The following is a 25,762-nucleotide window of genomic DNA, read 5'->3' as shown; positions in this document are numbered from 1 at the left end:
GCTCCCCGCTGAGCAGGGAGCCCAATGCAGGGCACAATCCCAGGACCCTGAGATTTCGACCTGAGCCAAAGGCAGACACTTAACCGATTAAGCCACCTAGGTGCCCCAAAATCATGCAATCGTTAAGGAGAGATAAGCATGGGCAAAATAAGATAATGGCAGGGAGCAGGTTTACTCATCCAAATGCAGAGTAAGACTGCACATTTTGCTAGAAGTGGCTGAAAATCTAGCTCCGGGTTTTCTAGAGGCTAATGCCTCTGACAGAGGAAAATGTCATCAGTTACATAATTCACTCTATCTATATAAGTAAGCCAAACCAACCAATTGTTTTAGGGCCACAGAACTGAGGTCGGATAGCAATCCCTTTGCCCAGGCCTCAAGGAGAGGACGCTTGTGGGATGCAGTAAACACAAGCTTGGTGGTTATTATAATGTCCCTCAGTGAAGTCTGATGGCACACATATATATATTCCCATTTTGTAGAATATGAAACAGAAGCTCAGAGAAGTTAGGACACATATCTCAGACCACACAGCCAGGGAGAGAGCAGCCAGGATTCCAATTCTCAAGTCTTTTCTCTCATGCTATCTGTTCAGGTTCACTCCCTTCACACTTGTGTTAGGTATTCATGTTGTCACTCGCTCGCTCACTCAGCAATAATTCATTAGCCATCTAATACGTATACTCTATGGGAGGTTTAAAAACCTGTAACACAGAGAGCCTACCTAGGTATCTTAGCTTAGGAAGATCTTGCTTTCACATGTTAGGAAAGCAAGGCTTCTGGGTTAAGAAATTAGTACATTAACTTTGTACCCTTTACTAAATCCTTGTGATTAATTTGGCCAGGCTCTCCCGTATGCCTTTACAAATATTCCCTATAGATATGAAGAGAAGGCTCTTCTCCATCCTGTTTTAGCAAGATCTTTGATAAAATCTGGTCTAAAGCCTTAGAGCTGGCTGGACTTTCCTGCTTTTAAGTGTCTTAACACTTCTTGGTTCAGATGTTCATGGGATGACAAGAGAAATTCATTCATTTATAAATATTTTCTGAATGTCTATACAAGCCAGGTGCAGCTCCTCATTTCAGGTGAGGGACATCTACACTGACCTCGTTACCCTGAGAGCATGAAGCAATGTTAAAGGTAAGGAGAATGAATGGGATCTCTGAGGCTAAACTTAGCCCTCTCCTTTGACACAGAGTTTTAGGTTGTAGAGCATGGTAAGAGACGGTGAAAAACACAAGTAAAGGTAAAGAAAAGACATTTTAAGGGTCAAGAGCAGGGCCAAGGAAGAAACAAAAGAGTTATAGTATTAGGTGAGAAAGAAAATCTAAAAATCATGGTGCAGTGAAAAAGTAGAGAAAATGTTTTAGCATGGAAATTGCATGGCCCATGCAAATTAAAAACCTAGAAAGGGGGGTAAAAAAGCATTACTTTAAAACCATGTGATTTTTAAACCATGGTAAGTAAGTCAAGATGAAAAGCCTGAGCATCTGGGAGAACTGTATTTTTCTGAGATTTATAAATGGGGAAATCAACCTGGAGAAGCTACATATAGTGAGTGTCACATTTTAAAAATACAAAATCCTTCAGTGATTAAAAGTGAAAGGAAAATTTATTTGAAAAGGTGACTTGGATGGGGCACCTGAATGGCTCGGTTAAGCATCCAACTCTTGGTTTTGGCTCAGGTCATGATCTCAGGGCTCATGTGAGAGGGAGCCCCACATCGAGCCCCATGCATTGGGGGTCCATGCTTAGTGGGCAGTCTGCTTGACATTCTCTGCCTCCCCCTGTCCCCCTTGCACTCTTAAATAAATTAATAAAAACATACATACATATAAACTTTAAAAAAGGTGAATTGGAGAAGGAATAGTCAACAGCCCAAATTATTGTCCCTCTGTGTTGTTTTGGGCGGAAGCATGAACAGCTATCTGGAGAGGGTCTCATTTACTATCAGAATGAGCAGAAGTCCTGGAAACACAAGTCAACTTTTAGAGGCAGAAGGAACTTAAGAAATAATTTATTACAACTCCTTCATTTTACAGATAAGAAAACTAAAATTTTGATGATATGAAATGCTTTGTATATGTACACATTCTCAAAGCAAGTCTGGAGTTTTATTTTTTTTATTTTTTAAAGATTTTACTTATTTATTTGACAGAGATAGAGACAGCCAGGGAGAGAGCGAACACAAGCAGGGGGAGTGGGAGAGGAAGAAGCAGGCTCCCAGCGGAAGAGCCTGATGTGGGGCTCGATCCCAGAACGCTGGGATCACGCCCTGAGCCGAAGGCAGACGCTTAAGGACTGTGCCACCCAGGCGCCCCAAGGCTGGAGTTTTAAATGTGGTTGCTGGTGAGCAGGGCAGGAAGAGGATGGAGGTATGCTTCATAGGGCCATTAAGGTCCATAACCGAGAAGCGACGGTGTAACTAATTGAAACAAACTTGCAAATGGCAGCCTGTTCACAAAACAGGGAAGCAGGAAGAAGAGGGGATTAAAAACATTCAGATCAGACCATTTCTAAAGAAGGATACTGCTGGGGTTAGAATCAAAGATTAGGTACTTTACACAGTCTATTAATATGTTTGCCTGGAAAAAACATACCCACTTCATGCACATTCAAAGGTACGGGTTATGGTACTCGTAGTCAGATTCATAAGGATCATTAGTTAGGGTTTCAGTTTGCAAATTACCGGTACCACGTTGGCGGGTGTCTCTAGAGAGCTCGCTGCTGTAATAGGGATGTGCTGAGCCATTTAGCACCTGCGAGCAGTGGCTGAGGAAGGCATGTTCCTTCCCGGTTCCACTCTACCGCTCCTGCGTTACATGCGGCCCCCTTTTGTTTTTTTTTTTTCAGTTTTACTGAGAAATCATTGACATGCCTCACTGTGTAAGTTTAAGGTGCACAGCATGATTGTTTGATTTACGTATAATCAGAAGGGGTTCAACTCACGTCCCTCTTCTCATACAGATACAATAAAAAGTAAAGAAAGAAGAATAAAGGGAAAATGTTTTCTTCCTGTGGCAACAATTCTTAGCAGTTCTATATACCACACAGCAGCGCTAGCTGTATACATCACATCCCTGGGGCCTGTTTATCTTATAACTGGAAGTTTGTACCTTTTGACCACCTTCCTCCAATTTCCCCTCCCACACCACCTACTTCTAGTAACCGCAAGTCTGATTTCTTCTTCCATAAGTTTAGTGTTAGTTGTTTTGTTAATTTTTTTTTTAGATGCCACATATAAGTGAGATCAGACAGTATGTGTCTTTCTCTGTCTGACCTATTTCACTTAGCATAATGCCTTCAAGGTCCATCCATGTTGTTGCAAATGGCAGGATTTCCTCCTTTTATGGCTGAATAATATTCCATTGTATATTCTTCATCCCTTATGAATGCCCTCCCAGAAACCATTTTAAGGTCTCTTGCAAGTCAGTGGTGAATTTTGGAACCCTACTCTTTTTTTTTTTTTTAAAGATTTTATTTATTCGACAGAGATAGAGACAGCCAGCGAGAGAGGGAACACAAGGGGGGAGAGGGAGAGGAAGAAGCAGGCTCACAGCAGAGGAGCCTGACGTGGGGCTCGATCCCATAACGCCAGGATCACGCCCTGAGCTGAAAGGAGACGTTTAACCGCTGTGCCACCCAGGTGCCCCTGGAACCCTACTCTTGAATCACTGCCCAAATCATAAATCTAAGAAGACAGACTCAAATCATTCATCTAAGTCACATTTGGCTGCTAGTTTTCCTGTAAGCACTTAAATTTATTAAATCAATAGCAATAAAATCTCAAGACATTTGGCCAAAGAAACTACTGGTTGTTCACTTTATAAGATTATTTCTAAAGTCCTAAGAATACGAAATAACCCCCCCCTAATTGCAAAAGCCACAAAACCTGCTCACTTCTTTAGGTCAGTGAGTATTGAGTCTCAGCTTAGAGGAGGCCGGTATTTTCCAGATCAGTAGTGAAAGAGAATTTCTGATAATGCCTACTTAGAATAAAAGCACCTGACTCAACTTCCCTAAAGTTGGAACACTGACACTATTTGTAGGAGGTTACTACAAAACGCAGTGCTGTGCAATTTACAGAACGAAATACATTCTCTAAAAATAAATGCAAAAATGTCAGCTGGATTTTCTCTGAGGAGTTTCCTAATTGATAATAAAAGGCAGCAGAAAGGATAGGAGGTGACCTGCCCAGAGTAAGATGCTCACAGACTTTCTGAGAGGGGGTAGTGGTGGGCTGGTCAGTATTTTGGTTCGATAAATTGGTGCCCAGTTACATAACCGCCAGGATCAGGGAGCCATCTGTAACCTGGCATCACATTGCCTAGGGACTCTTTTGAATGTGTCCTACTTTTCCTGCAACTTGACACAGTGGGTAAAGTAAAACTGGAAACTCAGGACCCAGATTCCTAGCTCTACCTCAATAATTTCAATATGTAGACAGGAGAAAGCTACACAACTTCCAAACACGTGAATGGACAGTTAATAATCCAAAACAACATGTCATCAAGAACATCATTAACGCTGCAGTCTTGAGTGCTAAACTATGCTGTCTGAAGAAGAGGAACGTACAATATACAGGAGTCTGAAGCAAAATAAAATACCCCTAAGTTTTTAAGAAGTCATCACGATCAACTCCTGAGACAAGGAAGTAGCTTTGCTTCAGGTAATTCTGTCCCTTTCATGTTACAAAGTAGCCCACTGTAGGCGATCTAACCACCAGTAATTTACTCCATGGATACAGATATTCCAAAGTTTCACATAAAGGATGATTCTGAAAATGTTTTCTAAAAATGATTTTAAGAAGCCAAATAAAGATAAATAGCCTCAAATACAGAGGACCATTAAAAGGAGCTCTTATGAATTCTTCTGTCAAGTCAAAATCTCCTTTGGATTGTCTTTTTTCTCCCTGAAGATACACTGATTTGCCCAAGGGCTGCTCCAGAACACAGAACTCATTTATCTCTGCAGCCTGGAGGTAAAGGCACAGGAAGGAGGCGGGGGTTCCGACTCCGTGGCTCTGTTCTCTATCTGTCTTGGGCCCTGTAAACTCCCATGGGAAGCCAGCAGGCGAGATAACACCAAAACTAGTGAACATGTTGTTCTGGGAGCCTCTGTGGTCTGATCACGGTTGAGGGGCTTTGGAAGCTGTATAAAGCATAGCACACAGGGTTCAGCCTGGCCACCAACCGTGGAGTGCCCATCTCCCCACCTCCACCAGCACACCCCTGATGCCACCTGTTTTCTACCGAGTTGCTCAGAGCCATGACAGATGTGACACAGAGCAAACCTCTTGCAACCAGAGGGGATACTCCGGGCTTGGGGTCGTGGAGGCTCTTGATGCTTTGTCACCTCTCTCCTTCCCTAGGGTATAGGCAATGACGCTCCTGGTGTTAACGTCTTGAAAATCTGCAGCTACCTTTCATTCTACATTCTTCCACAAGGACTTTTAAGATCCACACTCTTCCCTACTGAAACTTCAGGGCATCCTTGGATCATTTCAAAAAGCTGAATATTATTACAGACTAGTAGATTACCTACTACTCAATTACTTCAATATCAGACACCATTCATTGTTCATTCATTCATTCTTTCTCATCCTCTATGAGGATATGTGCAAAGCACCACTCTGGTAGCTGGACTATAAGCATGGGGGTCACAAAGCCTTGGGCTTCAGGGAGCCCACAGTTAAACGTCAGGTTTCAAAAGTGATGCAGAGATTACAGCTCACTTATTGCAAGATGGTTAATACAATGCAAAAAGTTTTGAAGATTCAAAATAAACAAGTGAAATAGGACTGTGAAAAAAGGATTAGCTAAGAGTAAGAAATGAGCATAGAAACTGACCAAAAAATAAAAATAGCAAACATTTAAATCAGCCAAAAAGGTATCCAGATAATTTATACACTTGTATACCTCCAAGGAACCATAACCGAAATAACTGGTGAGGAGTGGGACAAAATGCCCAGCGTGGGGGCCTGGGAGACCTAAGGTACTGCTTGTCTGGAATATCGGGCTCCGATTTGCCTCCTTGGGTCTCTGTTTCCTTATCTATAAATTGAGAGATGAAATCCCTTCCATGTTAGAAGTTCCAAAAGTCTATTCACTAGCTGGTAAGTATATGCACAAGTTAGAGCCCGGAGAAGGTGCATTTCAAATGGGCCTAGAAATAGGGGCAGGGGTCATCAGGAGCTGTGGCAATCACCCCGATGGGCCTTCCCTGGAAGGCACTGCCTCCGAAAAGGACCCAGCATCTCCCAGCTCCTCTTGGCTCCTCCTCTTACCTCACCAGCAGGTAAATCTCTGTCCTCATGCATTCTCCTCACTGACCAAGGCAGATGCCCACTGCTTGGCTGCTCAGCACAGAGCAGGGAAGTTACCAAAGCGGCACGTGGGACCTGCTTTCTGAGATGTCACTGTGCACAGCTTAAGACATGCTGATCCAGTTCACTCCCAGTTTCTAGGCAAGACTGTATGCAAACTGTCCCAGAAAGAGAACCATCTACTATTTTCTTAAAAATATCCAAATAAGGAAACCCTATAACCTCTCTGGTGTCTCATATCCCTACGTGTAACCTAAATCTTTTCTGATACAATTAAAGCTTTCTTTCTTGGGCTATTCTCAGAGGGAATGATAGAAGCTGCTCAATTCATAAAAATTCTGTCACATGCCTTAGTGATCGCCACCAAGCCTTTTTAAAAATATTCTTTTAACCTGTTTTTGGGGGGCTTATCTTCCAAATCTTTAATAGCTTTCTTTGCTATATTCTGGGTCTATGCCAACTTCCTTAAATGATGACATAAGAGTAACAGAGTCATAGAATGTGGAGGTGAAGGGACCATAGAGATTACCTATCTGGCCACTTTCTTCCTGCCACAGAGGAGTAAAATGACACCCCAGTTAGAGGCTGCTGTCACTGGGCCTGGAGTCCATGCCTCCTTATTCTTCCTCTTTCCTTTATAAGTTTTCAAACTTAAGAGGTAATGCTGTTCTTTAAGGAAGACCTGCTCAACATACAATAAGAATAATTTCCCCACAATTTCAAATATTTAATAAATAGAATTTCATGTGTTTCCTGAATATGAAGAAGAACTTAATCTAGGTATTGAGAGGGCACTGTCAGGCTAACAAGGTCCTAGGTCCTAAGCTACAAACAACAGGTGCCAAATCCTATGTACACTTTATACTGGTACCTTCTAGGTGATAATGACCAAGGCTAAGCAACTGCATTCTTCTGGGTATTTTTTTCTTGACTTGGCATGAGGCCCTGATTTTCCTTCGCAACCAAAACAGCAAACCACATTAAAACAACTCACCCTGAGGCACAATGTTCAAAAGAGAAAATGCCAAATTCACAGATAAATACTAAAATGACACCTTCGGGCTTCTAAAAACAATCCGCATTAGTTTAGACATTCTGTTCTGGCTATTGGTTAGGGATCAGTGAGCTCTTCCTCCTCTGAGCTCTGGTCCTGACCTGGGCAGGTGGCCTCTGGGTCCACACCCATCTCTTCCAGCAGATTATGAGATCACAAGCTAGAAGTCTAGACCAGAAGTCATCTCACGGCGTTGCCACATGGCAGGTAATCAGGTGAACGCACAAACCCATTAATTGATGGCATACAGGGCTTAAGAAGTCTACTCACCTCCTTTGAGGAGTTAACTATAATATTCTTGTGCATCTGGTAAAAATATCCCTCCTGTGGAAAGGGACAAATGCCTAGAGCAAGCAAGTGAATGCTTCGAATTTCCTGAAACCATTTTGCTGGAAGAATGACTTTGCTGGGTTGATATGGGGACTGAAGAGAGGCTAGTGTCCCTAGGCAGTCTTCGACCTGGCCATGGAATGCCCCTTGGCCCCGCCCCACCAGCCGCCAGTGGGTTTCTGCCTGCGGTAGCAGAACCTGGGCACTGGGCCTCTTCAAGCTGTTTCTGTAAACCCTGCTGGCTGCCTGTGATGCTTGGCAGTGGGTCTCCAAGTCCAGTGTCTGACTTTGAGTGGAGGCCTGATGAAGTGAGAGGAAAGGAACTGTGGAGACAAAGCGGTGACCAAAGGAGGGTAAAACCAGCAGGGACGCTCCAACTCTGTGAACCAGGAGCACCCAGGAAATAGTGAGGAATGAGTGCTAGAGGTCCCCTGGACGTAACTTGCATAGCACTATCTAGACTATGAAATTCACCTCTGGTAATTCTAAATATCTGCTACGAAACAAATGCATATATACATTTCTTCTTTCAATAAATATCTGCCAAATACCTACTCTGTGCACATCCTGGTACCTTAGATTAGATGCTGACAACACAAAGATTAGATGTGGCCCTGGCCTGTTTAGTAGGGGGGAGAGTGGATTCTAGTCACTACAATACAGGGGGAAATTTAGATCCACGGGAAGGGAGAAAAGAGCTCACGCCTAGAGAGCCAAGCATTGCCCCCACAAGAAGTGACATTTGACCTGGATTTCCACAGATGGGGAGATGCTTAGAGATCAGCCAGTTTTTTTCCTTATTTATGAAAGATGATTAATCCTTATTCTCTCCATAGAATGTTCTCTCCATCTATGTTGGAGTCAGAGAAAACAATAGCTAAAGGACAAATGGGAAGGCCAGCTAAAGTTTACTGAATGGTTATTCAATGCTAAGTGTTTTATATGCATTATCACATTTAACTTTAGCCACAAACCTATGGAGCATTATTATGATTTCCTCTTTATAGATGAGGGAACTGAGATTTTAATAACGGCCCCAGGGTTGCCTTGCTATGAACTAGGGAAGCCTTAAGCTTACACCAGAGCCTGGAGGTATGGGACAGCACCAGACACTGCCCCACACTGCAGGCCAACACAATGTAGGTCTTATTGAAGGCACCTTTCCTTGTGCCTGTGACCACTGGATTTCTGTATTTTAAGGTTCCCTGCTCACCTTTGGGGTTACTCAGCTCTGACCTTGTGTTAATGAGGGCACACACACACACAACACACCCTTTGCAAGACCGTACCTATGACTGGGGCTCTTCCTGGGCTCTCTCTTTTGACAAGTTCTAAATATCTCCTCTTCAATTCCTCACCATCTTGAGGGAAGACTTAAGAGCAAGAACCCCACCAGGAGGATCTTGCCCGTTCCTGCCTCTGCCTCCTGCCTCTGATGCACAAGGGATCCTCTTCGTTAGAAGCTCCACACCTGTCATCCAATCACATTTCATAAAGCACTGGCCTTCCTCTAGGTGCTGGAGATGCAAAGATGAACAGCAGGGAATCCTTGCTCTTTCAGGACACCCAGTCCCGTGAAGAAATATGTCTATGCAACTCAGAGGCCACCCTGACCTTCACACTCGAAAGGGATTATTATCATGGTGCTGTGGGAGCACAGAATGGGAAGCACTTAATTCTGCCCCAGAAGAGAAGGGAAAGCTACCCAAAGAAGGTGATACTAACCTTCACTGAGCTACATCTTAAAGAACCAGTTGGAGTTTTCCAAAAAGACAAAATGGAAAAGGGCCCTCCATTTCTCCAAACGGTGGTATCCCCCTTATCCATGGGGTATACATTCCAAGACCCCCAGTGGATGCCTGAGACCACAGATGGTACCAAGCCCTATAAATACTATGTTTTCCTTTATATATACACAACTATGATAAAGCTTAATTTATAAATTAGGCACAGTAAGAGACTAGCAATAGTAACTAATAAAACAATTCTACCAATATTCTGCAATAAAATGTATGTGAATGTGGTCTCGCTCTCAAAATATCTTATTGTACTGTACTTGCCCTTCCTGTGAAGCTGTGCAATGATAAAATGTCAATATGATGAGATGAAGTGAGGTGACTGATGTAGGACCATGATGTAGCCATAGGCTACTGTTGACCTTTGACCTTCTGAAAATACATCAGAAGGAGGATATTCTGCTTCAGGACCACAGCTGACCGTGGGTAACTGAAACTGTGGAATGTGAAACCACGAATAAGGGGGGACTACTGTATAAGAGAAAATAGCCCTGCAAAGTGAGAAGACAAGCAGAGCATCACCAAGGAAGCTGTTGGGGGTTTGGCAAGATTGGCCCAAGAGGCAGCTCCTGGAAGAATTGGGGGAAGTGCCAGCATGGTTACCTTCCTCACTAGCTCTTGTTTCTGGAAGAAAAACCTTGGTGGTCTAGGCTGTCCTAGCTAACTTCAGTCACAATGCTTACAGCATCCCCTCTGGGTAACACAAACACTCCACAACGCCCTCAAGCAACAAGCCATTTTGGTTTGTTTGAATGGACATAGCTTCCTCCCTATATCACCATCTGCCATCTAGAAAATACAGCCCTGCAAAGCGAGGAGGGAACTGGACGTGCTACAAAATGGGAAATGGGGGCCCGGAAAAGTGAAGTTGCTCCCCAAAGTCTCACAGTGAGTCAGTCACTGATCTGAAAAGAGAAGTGGAGCCTGGAGAATGCTAGTTTGGTCTAGCCAAGTTATGGGAAAAACAGAAGTCCACCAGCATTTAAACAACCTAACAGGTTAAAAAACAACAACAACAACAACAAAACCCTTCACATGCAAAGTCCATGAGCTGTGCTTTATATCTTAGGTACGTAGTTGGAGAGGAAAACAAGGAGAGGGGGTCTTCTCCCACGCCTTTCAAGAATGGCATAGGCTCCATTCTCCTATTGCTACCACAGGAGCTGCCTTTCACCCAGTCCAGGCCAGCAAAAAGGCGTATCAGGCAGCCCACAAAGCTCATCCAAATGCTAATGATCTTATCTTCCTTTGGGAAATTATATGTATAATTGTATATCTATAAGAAACTAGGAAGCAACACGGTATGATGAAAAAAGGATGCGTTTCTATGCAACTGCTTCTTGCTATGTGTTTCTGTACACATTCCTTAAATTTTCTGAGCCTTAGTTTCTTCATGTGTTCATATGTAAAAAAGGGATATTGGTAATGTAATTTACAGGGCTCACTCCATAGGGCTGGGTTAGAATTCAATGAGATAAAGGGTTTAAATTGTATACAACAGTGCTTGGCGAAGGAGAGGAAGGAGAAGAAGGAGTAGAAGGAGAGGAAAGGGAGGAAGGAGAGGGAGGGAGGAAGGAAGGAAAGAAGGAAGGAAGGAAGGAGTTAAGAAATGAAGAGGAAAATAAAAAAAAAGAACTTTCACAAAATTACCTTGGAGAACAAACTCAATTTCCACTATAAATTATATAAAATATTATATAGAGTCACCACCTAAAATCCACACTTAACTGTATGTATGTTATACGTGTGTCTATGTGTGTGCATATAAATCTAGATTTCACATCTATGTTCTATCTTCAAATGTCCTTAGTTTGTCTTGTTTGGGCTCATTTACCACATTTCTCATCCAGAGTCCTTGAAGTGAGTTTCAAAAGGTATTGCAGAAGTGATGGATGCCACAGACGAGAAGCCAACGGTTTTGGTATTGGCTGATCTCAGGTCGGATGGTCAAGGGGCTCTGGGCTTAGCCTCGCCTGAAATACTGATGGTGGAAAGTACCTCCTAACAGTTGAGGAAGTGTGACCAGAAGAGGAAAATGTACAGCAATCTTAAAAGCCTGACCACATCCACCATGAGTCACAAAAAGGAACGAGACCTATGGGTATGTGTGAGCAGGACCATCAGCCCATGCCTCCTCAGTCTCAGGCGTGCACCAGTGCCCGGGGACTGATTCTGTCCACCTGGACTCTACTTCTATCCACTCTCCACTCCCTCATTCTCCAGGCATCTTCTCTATTACTGTTGGAGCTGGAAAAGTACCGAGACAATGTGCAGTCCACGTTTCTATATTAGCAATGACAACAGAAGCTTCTATTTATTCTTAATAATAGGACCTCATTTTCTATAGGTTCCTTGGGGTAGTTGTTCTAGAATCTCTAACGATAATGTCACTCTCATAAAAAAACAAAACGAGGACTAACAGATACACGGGGGCAGGAAATTTGTATTAATCTGAAGGGCTATACTCATCCTCACTCTGTTGGAAGCCATGGTTTGGCTGGCAAATATTTACCAACACCAACTGACAAAGGGATTTGCGATTACATTTCTTTTGTCAAAATTTTAAAACACCTTTAGGAACCTGTGACTATAAAATGGGAAAGAGGCAGGGTATAAATCTTGGTTCTGGCACTTACTGGCTCTGGGACCTCAGATGTAACCTTCCCCAAACCTCAGCTTGGTCATCTCTTATAATAGGACCACATCAACCTTATCTGGCTTTGGTGTGAAAATGTAAGAGTAAATATACACCAAGGGTTTAGCATGATGCTTACTAAAAATAGTAAGGGCCCGGTCAGCCTGCAGTGATGTGTGCAGTGGAGTGAAATGTGCACAATGGCTGATGGCAGGGGGAAGTGGAAGAGGAAAATAAGCCCAAGAACAGACCCAGGAAACAGATTGTACTTTCCCCTATTTCACAGATGAAGAAACTGAGGCCTGCTCAGGCTCCACACTTAGTAAAAAGCTAGAAAATGCATCCACATTTGCTCTCCCTCTGTATACCAATACCATGTTTCACGCACAGAAACGACAGTCAGACTCACAAAGTATAAAAAACATTATAGGGGCACCTGGGTGGCTCCGTCGGTTAAGCATCTGCCTTCAGCTCAGGTCATGATCTCAGGGTCCCAGGATCGAGCCCCACATTGGGCTCCCTGCCTCTCCTTCTCTCTCTGCCCCTCCCACTCTGCTTGTGCTCTCTCTCTCAAATAAATAAATAAAATCTTAATTAAAAAAAACTAACATATACATTGTTAAATATATTCTACATTATATACATTCTATATGATCACCAGACAAAGTATCATAATTGCCTTTCTCTGTGGTCGTAGGAAAGAAACAAAGAATCAAGGATATTTTGATGAAAAAAATCTTAATTTGAAAGAATGAGGGAAGGGGTGCCTGGGTTGCTCAGTGCCTGGGTTGCTAAGTGTCTGCCTTCGGCTCGGGTCATGATCCCAGGGACCCAGGATTGAGCCCCATGTAGTCAGGCTCCCTGATCAGCAGGGAGTCTGCTACTCCCTCTCCCTCTGCCTGCTGCTCCCCCTGCTTGTGCGCTCTCTCTCTTTCAAATAAATAAATAAAATCTTTAAAAAAAAAAAAAGAAACGAAACGAAACAAAAAGAAATAACAAGAGAAGGGAAAATTCTGAAAAACGTCTCAAAGGCGACCATAGTATTCTATCTTTCCAAAGGGAAATTTTTTTTCATGTTTATAAAGCATTGGAAACAACAGGGAAAGTCTGTTTCACATTTTTAAGATGAAGAAGGGGGGCTCAGTAACGGAACAGCACAGACAGCGCTCATTGTGTTCATACTTCCACTTTGCACGTATTACCCAGATTTCTCCTAAAGGACCCTGCTGGTGAAAATAACATGAGCTGATGATACCAAGGAGGTGTGCAGGACCCACGCTTTAAAATGTTACACCAGAGGTTAACAAAGACACAACCTGAATTCTAAATTTTGCCTGAGAAATGGCGAAAGGAAGATGTAAATGTTATACAAATACATCTGTGAGCCTCTTTACTTCATATATTCGGATACACGGCTTGCGTAAATCTGGGTGCCGACTACCCAGCTGAGGGATCAAAATGCAGGCTGTTGTTTAAATGCAAAGTAATTATTCCATTAATTCACTTCCCTCTTGAAAGTATAACCAGAGAAAGAAGGAAAACAAATTATCCAGGAGATTGCAATTCACATGCATAATTAATTTGCCTGCCGAATTTTGTGCCTTGGCTTTTCTGCCTGTGGAGAACATAATCTCTTTTCCACTTCAGCTCAGCCACTCAGGAAAATGTGTGTGTGTGTGTGTGTGTGTGTGTGTGCGCGCGCGCGCGTGTGTGTGTGTGTGTGTGTGTGTGTGTGTGTGTGTGTGAGAGAGAGAGAGAGAATAAGACATCAGGCTAGAAAAAGAGATAGAGATACACACAGAGAGAGAACATCCATCCGTCATACAACTGGTGCTGGACTAAAACAAGAATCAAGGCTGCAACCACAGTACGGTGGCTTTGCTAGTTGCTCAGTTTAACATTTTTAGCTTGTCTTTCCCCCAGAAAAAAAATGAATGACCACATTTGAGAAACAAGCCTCCTTTTAACTTATAAATGGGGCTGATGCACAGGTGTGGCTCTGAAGTCGACCCAAACTTATTTTAACTTTTAAAGTGGGTCACTTTCCCCCCTCTATTTTTCAACTCACAATTAAAACAATCTTTCATTCTTTCACAGTTTGTAGGACACCTATGTTTGGCCATTACTGTAGAATTATGGGTATATGTGCTTCAGTGTAAATACTAAATTATTTAATTTATTATGTGTCTATCAGTCACAACAGTCAGAGAATGTGAATACCATTTGACTGAAAGTATTCCAACCTTCTCATACTAAGAACTTTTCAAAGCTTTTGAGGACAGAAATCATGTTTTGTGACCCATGTAGAGATCTATAAATTGGTAAAAACTATAAATACTCGGTCAAGTGCACAGAGGTGCTGGGTAAATACTGATGATGATGATAGACAAAGAAGAAGTCTGTTTGGTAAAATCAATTATAATATAGATGCACTTATTGGGATAAATTATGATTATTTGAGCTCAAGAGCTTAGGTACATATATGCACCATGGTCTGCTGCCTGTTTATTCCAGGAGAACATTATTTCTCCTGGAAGTCAGCAGTTATACAAAAGTGATTCAACTGTGGAAAATTAAAGTAATAAAATATTTGAATGGATTAACTTGTCTTCAGAAATGAAGATAACACCAGTAACCACCTCACAAGATTATAGTGATGACTAAATGCATCAGTATGGTCAAAAACACTTAGGAAAATACTCAGTCCAAACTGAGTAGTATGTAAGTGTTAGCTATCATTATTAGGGTGAGAAGTTGAAATTCTTCCACTCCCCCCCCTGCTGCTTGCTGTGTCTTACAAGATGGAGAGATGATGAAATTACGGGGAAGACTGATGTAATCACTCACACTGGCAAACCAAAACAATGGGACGGTCTGATAGTTTAAGGAAGTTGATTCAGGAGGAACTCAGGGAAGCCACAGGAGACGCCATCTGGGCAGCCCCGTGTTTGCAGCAGCTGGAAGGAGACGCCCCAAGAATGTGGATATCTAATCTGGTGGCAACTTCTCAGAACTTCAAAATGGAAACAGGGTGAAACATGGTTTCTTTTAAAACTTAAAAGTTTTCAAAAATTTTTAACATTTATTTATTTATTTTAGAGAAAGAGCAAGAGGACAGGGGGAGGGACAGAGAGAGTGGGAGAGAGAGAATCCCAGGCCGACTTTCTACTGAGTGGAGAGCCTGATGGGGCTTGATCCCATGACCCTGAGATCACAACCTCAGCTGAAATCAAAAGTTGAACGCTTAAACCACTGAGCCACCCAGGTGGCCCGAAACATGAACAATTATGATTTAGGTGAATTACCATCTGGCAAAATAGGGAAACTTGAAACTCTTGGAATCTGCTGACAATGGTTAGTTTTATATTTCGGTGGAGTTCTAATTCTAATTTTTATGCCCGTAGGGTTCAATATGCAGATGGCATAGCCTTATTTCAGTTGATGATTTCTGGGGTTTGGGAAACTAGCTGACAAAAAACCCTAAAGAGACCATTAGACTAATATAAATAATGTCACTCTGCTACAAAATCTGCTATTAGTCATAAAATCCAGTGCCTTCACAATCTTACTTTCTAAATTGTAACTCTTCATTAATATAATACATGAGCAAGTTTCTTAATTTTATTTCACCTAAACTAATATAAAAATTTGTTTGCCCTTGGGGTGCCTGGGTGGCTCAGTCGTTAAGCGTTTGCCTTTGGCTCAGGGCGTGATCCTGGTGCTCTGGGATCCAGCCCCACATCAGGCTCCCGCTGGGAGCCTGCTTCTTCCTCTCCCACTCCCCCTGCTTGTGTTCCCTCTCTCGCTGGCTGTCTCTCTCTCTGTCAAATAAATATATAAAATCTTTTTTAAAAAAAAATTTTTGTTTGCCCTTTCTCCTGTATACATAAAGGGCCTTTATTTTGTAGGTAACAAGGAGAAGTTGACTTGAGAACTTTCTAGACTAATCCAAAGTAAATAAGCAAAAGGTAATGATATCTGTTCCTGTGTTTTCTGTCATCAAAGAAGCCCATTATCGGTGCAAGAGTTTCTGTAAGGGTAGTTGAGTTTTAGCTCAAAGAATGTTTTTAGACTAAAATAATGAGATTATAGTTTTGTCTGTATGCTGTAGTCATTGGACAATTTCTTAAATACCTTGAACTCAATGTCCATTTAATGCTTTGAGGCTAAAATGAAGAATAGTGTTTTGGCAAAGAGGAAGCATGGCAGAATGCAAAATATTGTATGATTACCGTAGCTTCCTTCACAGCAGTCACTGGGGGAATTCAGTAAATATTCAGTTAATACGTGAAGTCAAAGAAAAGACTTCCGTGCATATCTTAAGGAGCTGAGAGAAAATACTTGAGACAACTTTTCAATTCAGTCAATGTCATTAGCACGTCCCATGTGCTAGGAGAGCTGGAGAAGGAGTTCAGGCTGTCAGCAAACAAGGACTTAGCGCTAAAACAGTATGATTACTGCTATACTTATCTAAGATCAAAGCACTAAGCAGGGACACATAGAAGAAACCATTAGTGGGGGCAAGGAAGATGGGGGAAGGGTCCAGTAGGATCCTTTGAGAAAGACCTCAAAAAGGACACGTTTCTTGATGTGTGCCTTGGAAACTGACTGTAAGTTTTACAAAGAAAAGAAGAAAGCACTTGGAGCAATAGTTGGAGCAAAAAGAAGTGAAAGAGCATGGAACTTTCTGGCAGCTTGTGGTCTTGTGCACCCAGAACGCGGCCAAGAGAGGATGGGGAGAGTCAGAGCAGAAGGAAGTGACATGAAATAAGGTTGGGGAAGTGGTTGAGGCAAGATGGTGAAGGCACAATTCTTTAGTAAAATTCTTTAGTAAAATTCTTTAGTAAAATTATACATTAGTAAAATTCTTTAGTAAAATTATACATTAATTAAAAGAGAATACTTCTTTATTCTATTATTATATGAAACCCACAACGATATCTCTTACTTATAAAAATAAAAATGCTTCTGGGTTTATTGCAAATTTTTTTTCTTCTTTCTCCCTCTTTCTCTTTCTCCCCCTCCCTCCCTTAAACTCATGAGTGCCAAGATCTCTTCAGTCAGCTTCAGAAATAAAAGCCTCTAATGATCTATATCTGGGAAAAATAGGCTGGTGTGGAAGAGGGGATCTAGAACAGACAGCTGCTTATAGAGAAGCAATACAGAGCTGAAAACCCTGGCTATCTACCGTCCCTGACCCTCCAAATGCCCAGCGACCTTTGGCCAGTTCCTTCTATGGTGAGTCCACTCCTCAGGTCTAAGGGCAGTTAAGAGAATAACGTGAGATAAACCATAAAGACTGGCTGCACCATTGTAAGTACATATAAATATTATAATATAATAATGCTATTATTACTTGTCTTCTTTAAGTAGGTAATATTTGAATGAGACTTTACTTCTTGGCCTCCTCCCCTTCATCAAAGGGATCAGAAAAAAAATTACAAATGATATTAAAATACTGAAATTGTTTGCCAAATTACCAGTTGTTTCAAGACATACTCTCCTTTACAAACTAAAGGAGACAAAATTTAAAAGGTGACAAAGAAAAGCATCAGTGAGATAGCTAATGACAAGTCCCACCACAGCAGTGCTGGTTCAAACGGCAAGAGCCAGAAGATTTTTCCCTGATGTTACTGGGGGTGAGCTGGAATGAAGAGAAATGGGTATTTTATAATCTATCAGGTTGACACTTTAACAGTCTAAACTTGATTTAATCAAGAGACACTTTTTTTCTCTATTTTGAATTAACTTTTTCATATTCCATTTTATCTCCTCCCAAAGTAAGGAAAATGCGGACATACCTTCACATTCTAATTTATTTTGTTTTCATTAATATTTTTACCGGAAATAAGAGCATTTTAAAAAATTTGTTCTTTTCTGGGATTCAGGTCCTCCTCCCCTAATTCCACGTTCTTGCTAGCTTGAAACCATTAGGAAAGATGTGTAAAACAATATGGACGGCCACATTTTGCAACTTTCAGAAATTCAGTTATAGGCACACAACTAATTCTATTCAAATTTGCCTGTGCAGATGTTCTTTGAAAATTTTTATTTAATAGAAACCAGTTTATGATCAATTTATGTAAATTTAAAATTAAGACATGGCAAATAAACCACCATTATCGACTGAGTTTTTTTTTTTTAAGTTGTCCTGAGGAAATAACTTTAGAACACAAGTTGCTCTACTGAATAAGAAAAATTGGGTTTTGATAAGCATCCTGATAAATTAATCCATTTCCAGCCCAAATGGCTTTTCATGTCTATCATCTGTCGATGGATCTTAATACTGTTGGATAAGGATAATTAAATGAAGGTTGATGCTATAAGATCCAAAATCTATGACTGAACAGAACTTCTAGAGTAAATATCCCACATCAACTCCATCAGAATTTCTGTTGTAGACAGAAGCCCTTCATCCAGACTTCAACAGTCATTTGTTTGGTCATAAGCTTAACCAACAGTTCAGACAATTCTGCAAAAGCAGTACAATTAAACAAGGCAAATTGCTTTTATTTTTACAGAATAAATGAAGAAGAGGGGCCTCGGATGCCCTGTGGTTATTAAACACACCCATTAAAAACCGTTGGCGCCTAAATCACTCAAATACCCAGTAACACACTCAGTAACATATGACTCGAGATGTTACTATACCCACTCAAGTATTGTAAAGAAACTTTTTAGAAAAACAGAACCACAGGAGCTAAAATTAAACTGCTGCTAGGCCAACGAGCAGTGCAATCTAAGTGATCAATATGCACTTTCCTGAAAACATTTTAAGGTAATAAAATCACAGTAAATAGCCTCCCTGAAATGGAGCAAGAGAAATAAATCAAAACACAGTTTGGTTTGAAAGGTGGGGGAAAAACCAAGAATCATTGTTTTGGGGGTGATAGCTGTGGGGAACTGGAGAAGCAGCCACCCCAGAGAACTGAGAGGTCCCACAGTTAAACCATGGCCTGGCTCACATAGCGTTCGGGTAACAGGTGCTCGGATCTTGGTCCCCTGAAGGCAGAACCCACAATCCACAGAAACAGAGCCACCCAACAAGCAAAACATCATAAGCACTTAGAAACGACAAAAAGACATTAAGAAAATTTACCTTGCAGAAAAACTGTCCTCAGTGGTACTGGCTGGTACTAGCGTGTGACCAGAAACCCCCTTCTTTCTGATCTGCAGAACAACTTTGTCAAACCCGGGTGTGCAGTCACAAGGCAGGAAGTGACTAGAATGACAAATCATCGGCCAGGAAAGAAATAGATTTTGTCTTTATAAGGACATTTTACCTAACTTTTTTTTCCCCCTTTCATGTCTCCTCCCCCACAGGAATCACCTGACAGAACAGGTCACACAAATTCATAAGCTTCTTACCACTTCCTCTTTATAAAGCATTTTTTCTCTTCTTCCCTCTTTCTTCTCTAGCTGTCTCTTAGGCTCTGGGCTACTTAAACCTGTCTGATTTCAGATAACAAGGCAAGGTCAGCCGCTACCTTTCCTACTCGCTCTGACCCCCCGCTGCAAAGGCATTGCCCAGGTGCCTGGCTACTTAACAGCAAAGACAAACAAATGATTGGTTTTCAGTGGAGTAGCCAGGGGGAAAGGAGGCAGGTACACCTGAGGCAAACTAAAAAGGATTTCCTTGGGAAAGCCCCGCCCCAGACGAAACCTAACCTCTCTTAAGTGTCCCTGAACAATGATCTTATTGGAGCAAACAAAACAAAATGGTCTCTTTAAGGGGAAGGGCCTAAAAAAAGAAAGGCCACTATATTATTTACTCATCCTTTTATTTATAGAACATCTATGTGCTAGGGATCTCTTTAACCCAATTAAAGATTTCAATTATTTAGACGCCTCCTATAAAGAGCACCCGTAGATCACGCAGACAGCTGCTAGAGTTAAATGGGGAGCTAGATTCCTTCATACAGACCAGATTTATTTTTTGAATGCACATTTTATAAAAGGAGCAGGAGAATTTAAAAAAAAAAAAAGCTCTATTCTATCTCTAAACCCTGGATGCTGTTCTTGAGGGCAAATTCCCATTTTCAAAAGTTAAGTGCTCAAGTGCTCATGGCCTCGCGGAAGCTAAAAAGGTTGTGTTAGTGCCCGAGTCATGTTAACTAAACACGAAGCGCCATCTCCAGATTGCCCCCAAACTGTGTGCGGCTCCAACAGTCAGCTACTGAGGAATAAGGATTATGGCTACACTTCAATCTGATGATAACTTGATAGTGCTTGATCATTCTAGATGCTTCTGTAGTTGCCGGGGGCCTGGGACACCACCAGTGGGTTCTGGTTGGGGAGCTGCCCTTATACTTCTTTTGCCTCTTTTATTTCTCCTCTAGAAAGTTCCTGCTTCTGACCTCAAATGTTAAACCAAGATATTTCTGATTTATCTACTTCATTAGCCCGTGGTGTGGCAACTTCTGGGTCAGAACCACATAGAGGCCATCTTGAAGAAGAGGGTGGACGGAGTCATGAAAGAGATGGTGGAGATTTGGTCCATTCTGGAAGTGGCTCGCCTCCAGGGAACTATCAGCCCTCTTGTGACTCCCAAGGAAGACTGAGAGGTAAATCAGACCCTGTTTTCTCCATTGCATAATGACTCCCAACTAATAGAATGCAGAGGGGTTTCAAGAAGCACCTAAATTCTTTTGGGACACCAAAGGAACCCCTGTGCATCACTGTGACCATACCGGTCACACTACAAAGCAGCCAAATGCTACTGGTTGCTACTCTGGTGGGAACAATCACCATTCTGGGCCCTGCAGTCAGACTCTCCAGATTATGTCCTGATGGCTTATGGATGAAAACCTGTGAAATGTGGAGCTCCCTAATCTGGTTCTACGTCCCAGGTTGGAATGATGAAGGGAATGGAGACCCAGGAATAACACATCATAAAGGGAAACAGAGACTCATTTATTTACCTGGGATGAGGACAGCAGCCGCATCCTGTAGCTACTGGTGCCTGGTCATAGGAGGTCTGAGGAGTCTGTGAGGGAGAGCAACATATATTTGCGCGTTAGTTCAAAAAGCATTCAAGTGCCTGTTTGTAGGCACTGGTGATTCAGGGATGAATAAAGTCCAAGCACTGTTCTCAAGGAGCACATAGTCTAGTAGGGAAGAAAAACATTCATGTAAATGAATGTCACCTGTTAGGAAATGGGGTGAAAAGGGCCGTGGACCACTGCGGCAGACGCAGATGTGAGCAGAGCTGACACCGGAAGAAGGTGAAACACGTGTGGTGATGACGAGCTGTCAGAAGAAGGATTCAGAATTCCAGACATCTAGTTTCTAGAAGATGAAAGCCATTGAATTGTGCCACTTTACCACTCCATTGAAGGAGGCTTCTACTCGAGCAGCAGCTCAGCTTCAGCTCCACCTCGGCCACCCACCAGCACCTCACCCACATCCTGGACTACTCCCTCTATCTGAATCTCTGCATCTGCCTCCCAGCGGCATATGTCTACCAGATACCGGCAATTGTTTAGGTCTCAGATCAAGGCTTTTTCAGAGGGCCAAATTTTATCACTGTCAGTGTTTTGAACTGCTTGTGCATCATGAAAATAGGCAGAAAACTGACTTTTGGTTTTACTATGATTTTTCTGTTCTCTACAGACCATGCACCTCTGATGGCCAACACCCAGAGAGGACCTCTCCCATCCTCCACCCCTCCACAAGCCTCTACTGCCATCTCTGCCACTTCTTCATTGGCCTGGCCTTTGCTGTCCTCCCCTCTCCCCCCACCCTGGGGCTGTTCAGAAGCCCACAGCCTCAGTCCCTAATTCCGCACCTAATTTCTCATCAGCACAAGTCACAGAAACACAGACTTAGAATTCAAGCTGCTTGCCTTCAAATTACTGTTCAGAAATACTCTTATTCAATTTCATTACTTCCTGAGAGCAAGCATTACCAACCGGGGGTCTTTCAACCTCTAAAATTATATGCCTAATTGTGTGGGTATATTCTTCCTGGGTTTATCATATTACTTATCATAATATTAAAGAGATCACAGACCCCAAAAGTTAGACATTTGTTCCAAACTCTCTTCTCTTGCCTCAATCTCCCACTCCAGCCTCCTGCATCCTTTTCTGCCCCTTACTTACTGAGATGATCCAAGTCATCCGGCCTGAGTGTCCTCCTCTAGCCTCCTCTGCTCTCACAAGATGCACCTTTTCCTCCTCTTTCCATCTTTAAAGGAAGAGGTGTCTTTGTATCTTCTCAAGGTCAGTAGTTCCTCATTTTAATCCTAATCTTGTATCTTCTGTTTACTTAAATACCTTGCTCCATCAATGACTGCACATTTTTCTGACATCTTTAATCTCTTATACTCCCTTCACTTCCCCTTCGTGCATTGTGGGATGGATGCAAAGGGAAGAACACCTCTGCCTCACTCCGTTGTCACCTCCACCTCCCCTCCCCAATCTCTGATGGGTAAGGAACGAAAGTAAGATGGGCACAACCCCCGCCTTTCTAGATAGTCCCCTGTAGTCAAGGACACAGACGCGTGAGAAGGCAAGAAGTACTCAGAACCATGAGATGAAAAGCAAAGTGCCCATGGGAACATGCAGCACTAATCCAGACTTGGGGTCTGGGAGGCGCACAGAGAGCAGAGTGGCGTGGTTAAGAGTAAAGACAGTGGGCTACTTGTCTGGTGTCAAACCCCAGCTATACAGCTGTACTAGTCACGTGGCCTTGGGCAAATCACTTCATTTTGCTGGCCTCAGTTTCCTTATCTAGAAAATGGGGATAAGAACAGCATCTGTTTTATATAATTGTTGTGAGGGTTAGGTTAGATTGATAAATGTAGAGAACACAGCAGAGTGCCTGGCACATAATAAGTGATACATAAGTATTAACTAGTATTTTAATATCTATATCAGTCTCTGGACTAGACTCTGCACCTACATTATTTCATTTATTCCTCACAATGGCCCTTTCAATTAGGTATTATTTTTGTGTTTCCTTTTTTTTTTTTTTTTAAGTATACTTTCCAGTTCTTCACTACCTCTTTGCTATGGAATTCTACCCTGACATCTTTGCTGTGAGACTTTTCAGAACCTCCCACTAGAGTAGGTAGAGTGAGTAAGCCACCCAGGCTTATTTCATGTAACTTGCTGGGAACGGAGCATTAGAATGTTATCAAAGGAGACACAAACAGAGGTCTTGAATATGCTTACATGATCTGACATGGTCTCCTCAACGTCTGACATTTACTATGAAGAATACACACCCTTGTTTAAGTGGAATGAGGAGATGGTTGAGGCCAACCCGAACCCAACCCACAGCCCAGGGTGAATCTAGCAGACCCACATTCTGAAGCAGAGCCATTCTGGCTGACCTATAAACCTAGGTTTGTTGTTGCAAAGAAGGTGAGATTTGGGAGTGGTTTCCTATGCAGGGTTGTTCCAGAAATATGTGACTGGTACTGCCCCTTCACCAACTATTTACAGCTCTGCTGCTCCCAGCTTTTCCAATCACCCTCGGGCCAGATGACTTGGATCATTAGGCAGATGTTTATTGGTTTTCTTCCTCCACTCTTGGAGTAGTGCCGGTGCTCAGATAGGGAGTGGGATGAGTGCGTGAAAGCTTATTATCCCTTTGCTTGATAGCAAAAATACAAAAGAAGCAGTGGAGTGAATATATAAATTATGGTTCAGTATAGTATCTAGCAGTTATAATGAGTGAACTAGATTGCCGAAGCAAGAATAAATCTTAAAAACCTGGTGCACCCACCTGGGTGCACAGCGGTTAAGCGACTGCCTTCGGCTCAGGGCGTGATCCCGGCGTTGTGGGATCGAGCCCCACATCAGGCTCTTCTGCTATGAGCCTGCTTCTTCCTCTCCCACTCCCCCTGCTTGTGTACCCTCTCTCGCTGGCTGTCTCTATCTCTGTTAAATAAATAAAATCTTTAAAAAAAAAATAAACCTGGGGGAAAAGTAAATATTGCAGAATAATACTAATATTTGTATGCATTTTAAACAATTATTACAGTGTGGCTTATAGATGTGTGTGTGTGTTTATAATAAAAATACATCTAAGGAAATTATAAATGCCAATTTAGAACATAGTTACCTCTGTTAAGTTAAGGAGGGAGTGGGATCAAGGAGGGTAGGCAGAATTCAACTATGTCCACAGCAAAATGTTCAGACTTGGGGAAAAAAAAGTGTTGGATACATGAGTGTTGGTTGTGATAATTCTCTTATTCTCTTTTATCATATTTTAAATATTCTTCATTTAAATTTTTAAAAGTTTACTTTCATGATTAATAATTATATCCATGTGGCTTAAAATTTAAAAGATGCTCTAAGTTATATGGTAAAAATTTTGTCTTCCAACTCTGTCCCCTGGTAATTCATTCCTTCTTCAATTTTTAAATATTGGCTTTGTTGAGACATGACTGACCATAAAATTCACCTTTTAAAATTGAAATTCAGTGGGTTTTAGTATACTAACAGTGTTGGGCAACCATCATACTACATAATTCTAGAACATTTCATCATCCCAGAAGGAAACACTACATGTACCCAGCAGCAGTTACTCCCCATTTATCCTCACCTCTCAACCCCCCAGACACTTTTTTATTTTTTATTTTTTTGTCTCTAGATTTGCCTGTTCCAGACATTTCATGTAAATGGAATCGTATGATACGTGGTCTTTAGTGACTGTTACTTAGCAGAATATTGTTAAGGCTCATCTATGTTATAACATGTTATCAGTACTTCCTTCCTTTCTATAGAAAAATAATATTCCAGCATATGGATATGCCACATTTTATTTATCCATTCATTAGTTGATATACAACTGAGAGTTGTTTCCACTTTTCAGATGTACAAGCAATGGTGCTATGAATATTTGTGTACATGTTTTTTTGTGTGGACATCTTTTCTTTAATATTTTAATCAAAGCAATACTTGAACACCATGGGGTTAGAAGCACTGACCCCCCACACAGTTGAAAATCCATGTACAACTTTTGACTCCCCCCAAACTGAACTATAATAGCCTGCTGTTGACTGTTAAGCCTACTGATAACAGAAACAGATAATGAACACATATTTTGTATATGTATTGTATACTGTATTCTTACAACAAAGTAAGCTAGACAAAAGAAAAGGTTATTAAGAAAATAATAAGGCAGAGAAAACACATTTACAGTTCTGTACTCTATTTATTTTTAAAAATCCATGTATAAGTAGACCCATGCAGTTCAAATCCATGTTGCTCAAGGGTCAACCGTATATGGTTTTAGAAGTCAAATATTACCTCGGGGCTTATGAGGAAACACCAGTCTCCTGACATACATCTTCTTTACCTCCAATTCCCATTCCCCAAAAACAATTATTTTCGACAGTTTGAGCTATTTCTTCTGCTACTGAAGATTTCTAAGATGCTATGCTTATGCGCTTATGCTGTGTCTGGATTGTTCAGGTTCAGATTTTGTGTGTGTGTGTGTGTGTGTGTGTGTGTGTGTGTATGTGTCTTAGTAGGGAGATGCAGATTTGACCCCTTACACCCCCAGTGTGTACCCACTAGCTCTCCCACCATCCTCTAAAACAGGTTATAACACCTCTTTAGTGAAATCATCATTCCATTTTGACAATGACTACATAAATATTCACAGCTGA

At 41.8% G+C, this 25,762-nt stretch overlaps 1 protein-coding gene and 1 long non-coding RNA gene across 3 annotated transcripts in view; one reads left to right on the top strand and one right to left on the bottom strand.

Moving 5' to 3' along the window:
* The window catches only part of LCP1 (lymphocyte cytosolic protein 1), a 52,703-nt gene extending 33,321 nt beyond the window's left edge, over positions 1 to 19,382 (bottom strand). Inside the window, exon 1 of the mRNA XM_011219397.3 lies at positions 19,241 to 19,382. The gene's annotated coding sequence lies outside the window, so the exon portion shown is untranslated. The remainder of the gene's footprint in view (positions 1 to 19,240) is intronic.
* On the top strand, positions 15,053 to 23,848 carry LOC117803095. 2 transcript variants are annotated; one of them, XR_004626738.1, is made up of 5 exons: positions 15,053 to 15,172; positions 16,050 to 16,109; positions 17,251 to 17,454; positions 20,544 to 20,705; positions 21,754 to 23,848. It is a non-coding gene; the product is annotated as an uncharacterized LOC117803095 (long non-coding RNA). The 2 variants fall into 2 exon arrangements; XR_004626737.1 differs by having other exon boundaries at positions 20,481 to 20,705.
* The last annotated feature ends 1,914 nt before the right edge of the window (positions 23,849 to 25,762 follow it).

This window comes from Ailuropoda melanoleuca, chromosome 7 (assembly GCF_002007445.2).
Source record: "Ailuropoda melanoleuca isolate Jingjing chromosome 7, ASM200744v2, whole genome shotgun sequence".
Taxonomy (NCBI): domain Eukaryota; kingdom Metazoa; phylum Chordata; class Mammalia; order Carnivora; family Ursidae; genus Ailuropoda; species Ailuropoda melanoleuca.
This window is presented reverse-complemented; position numbering and strand designations above follow the sequence as displayed.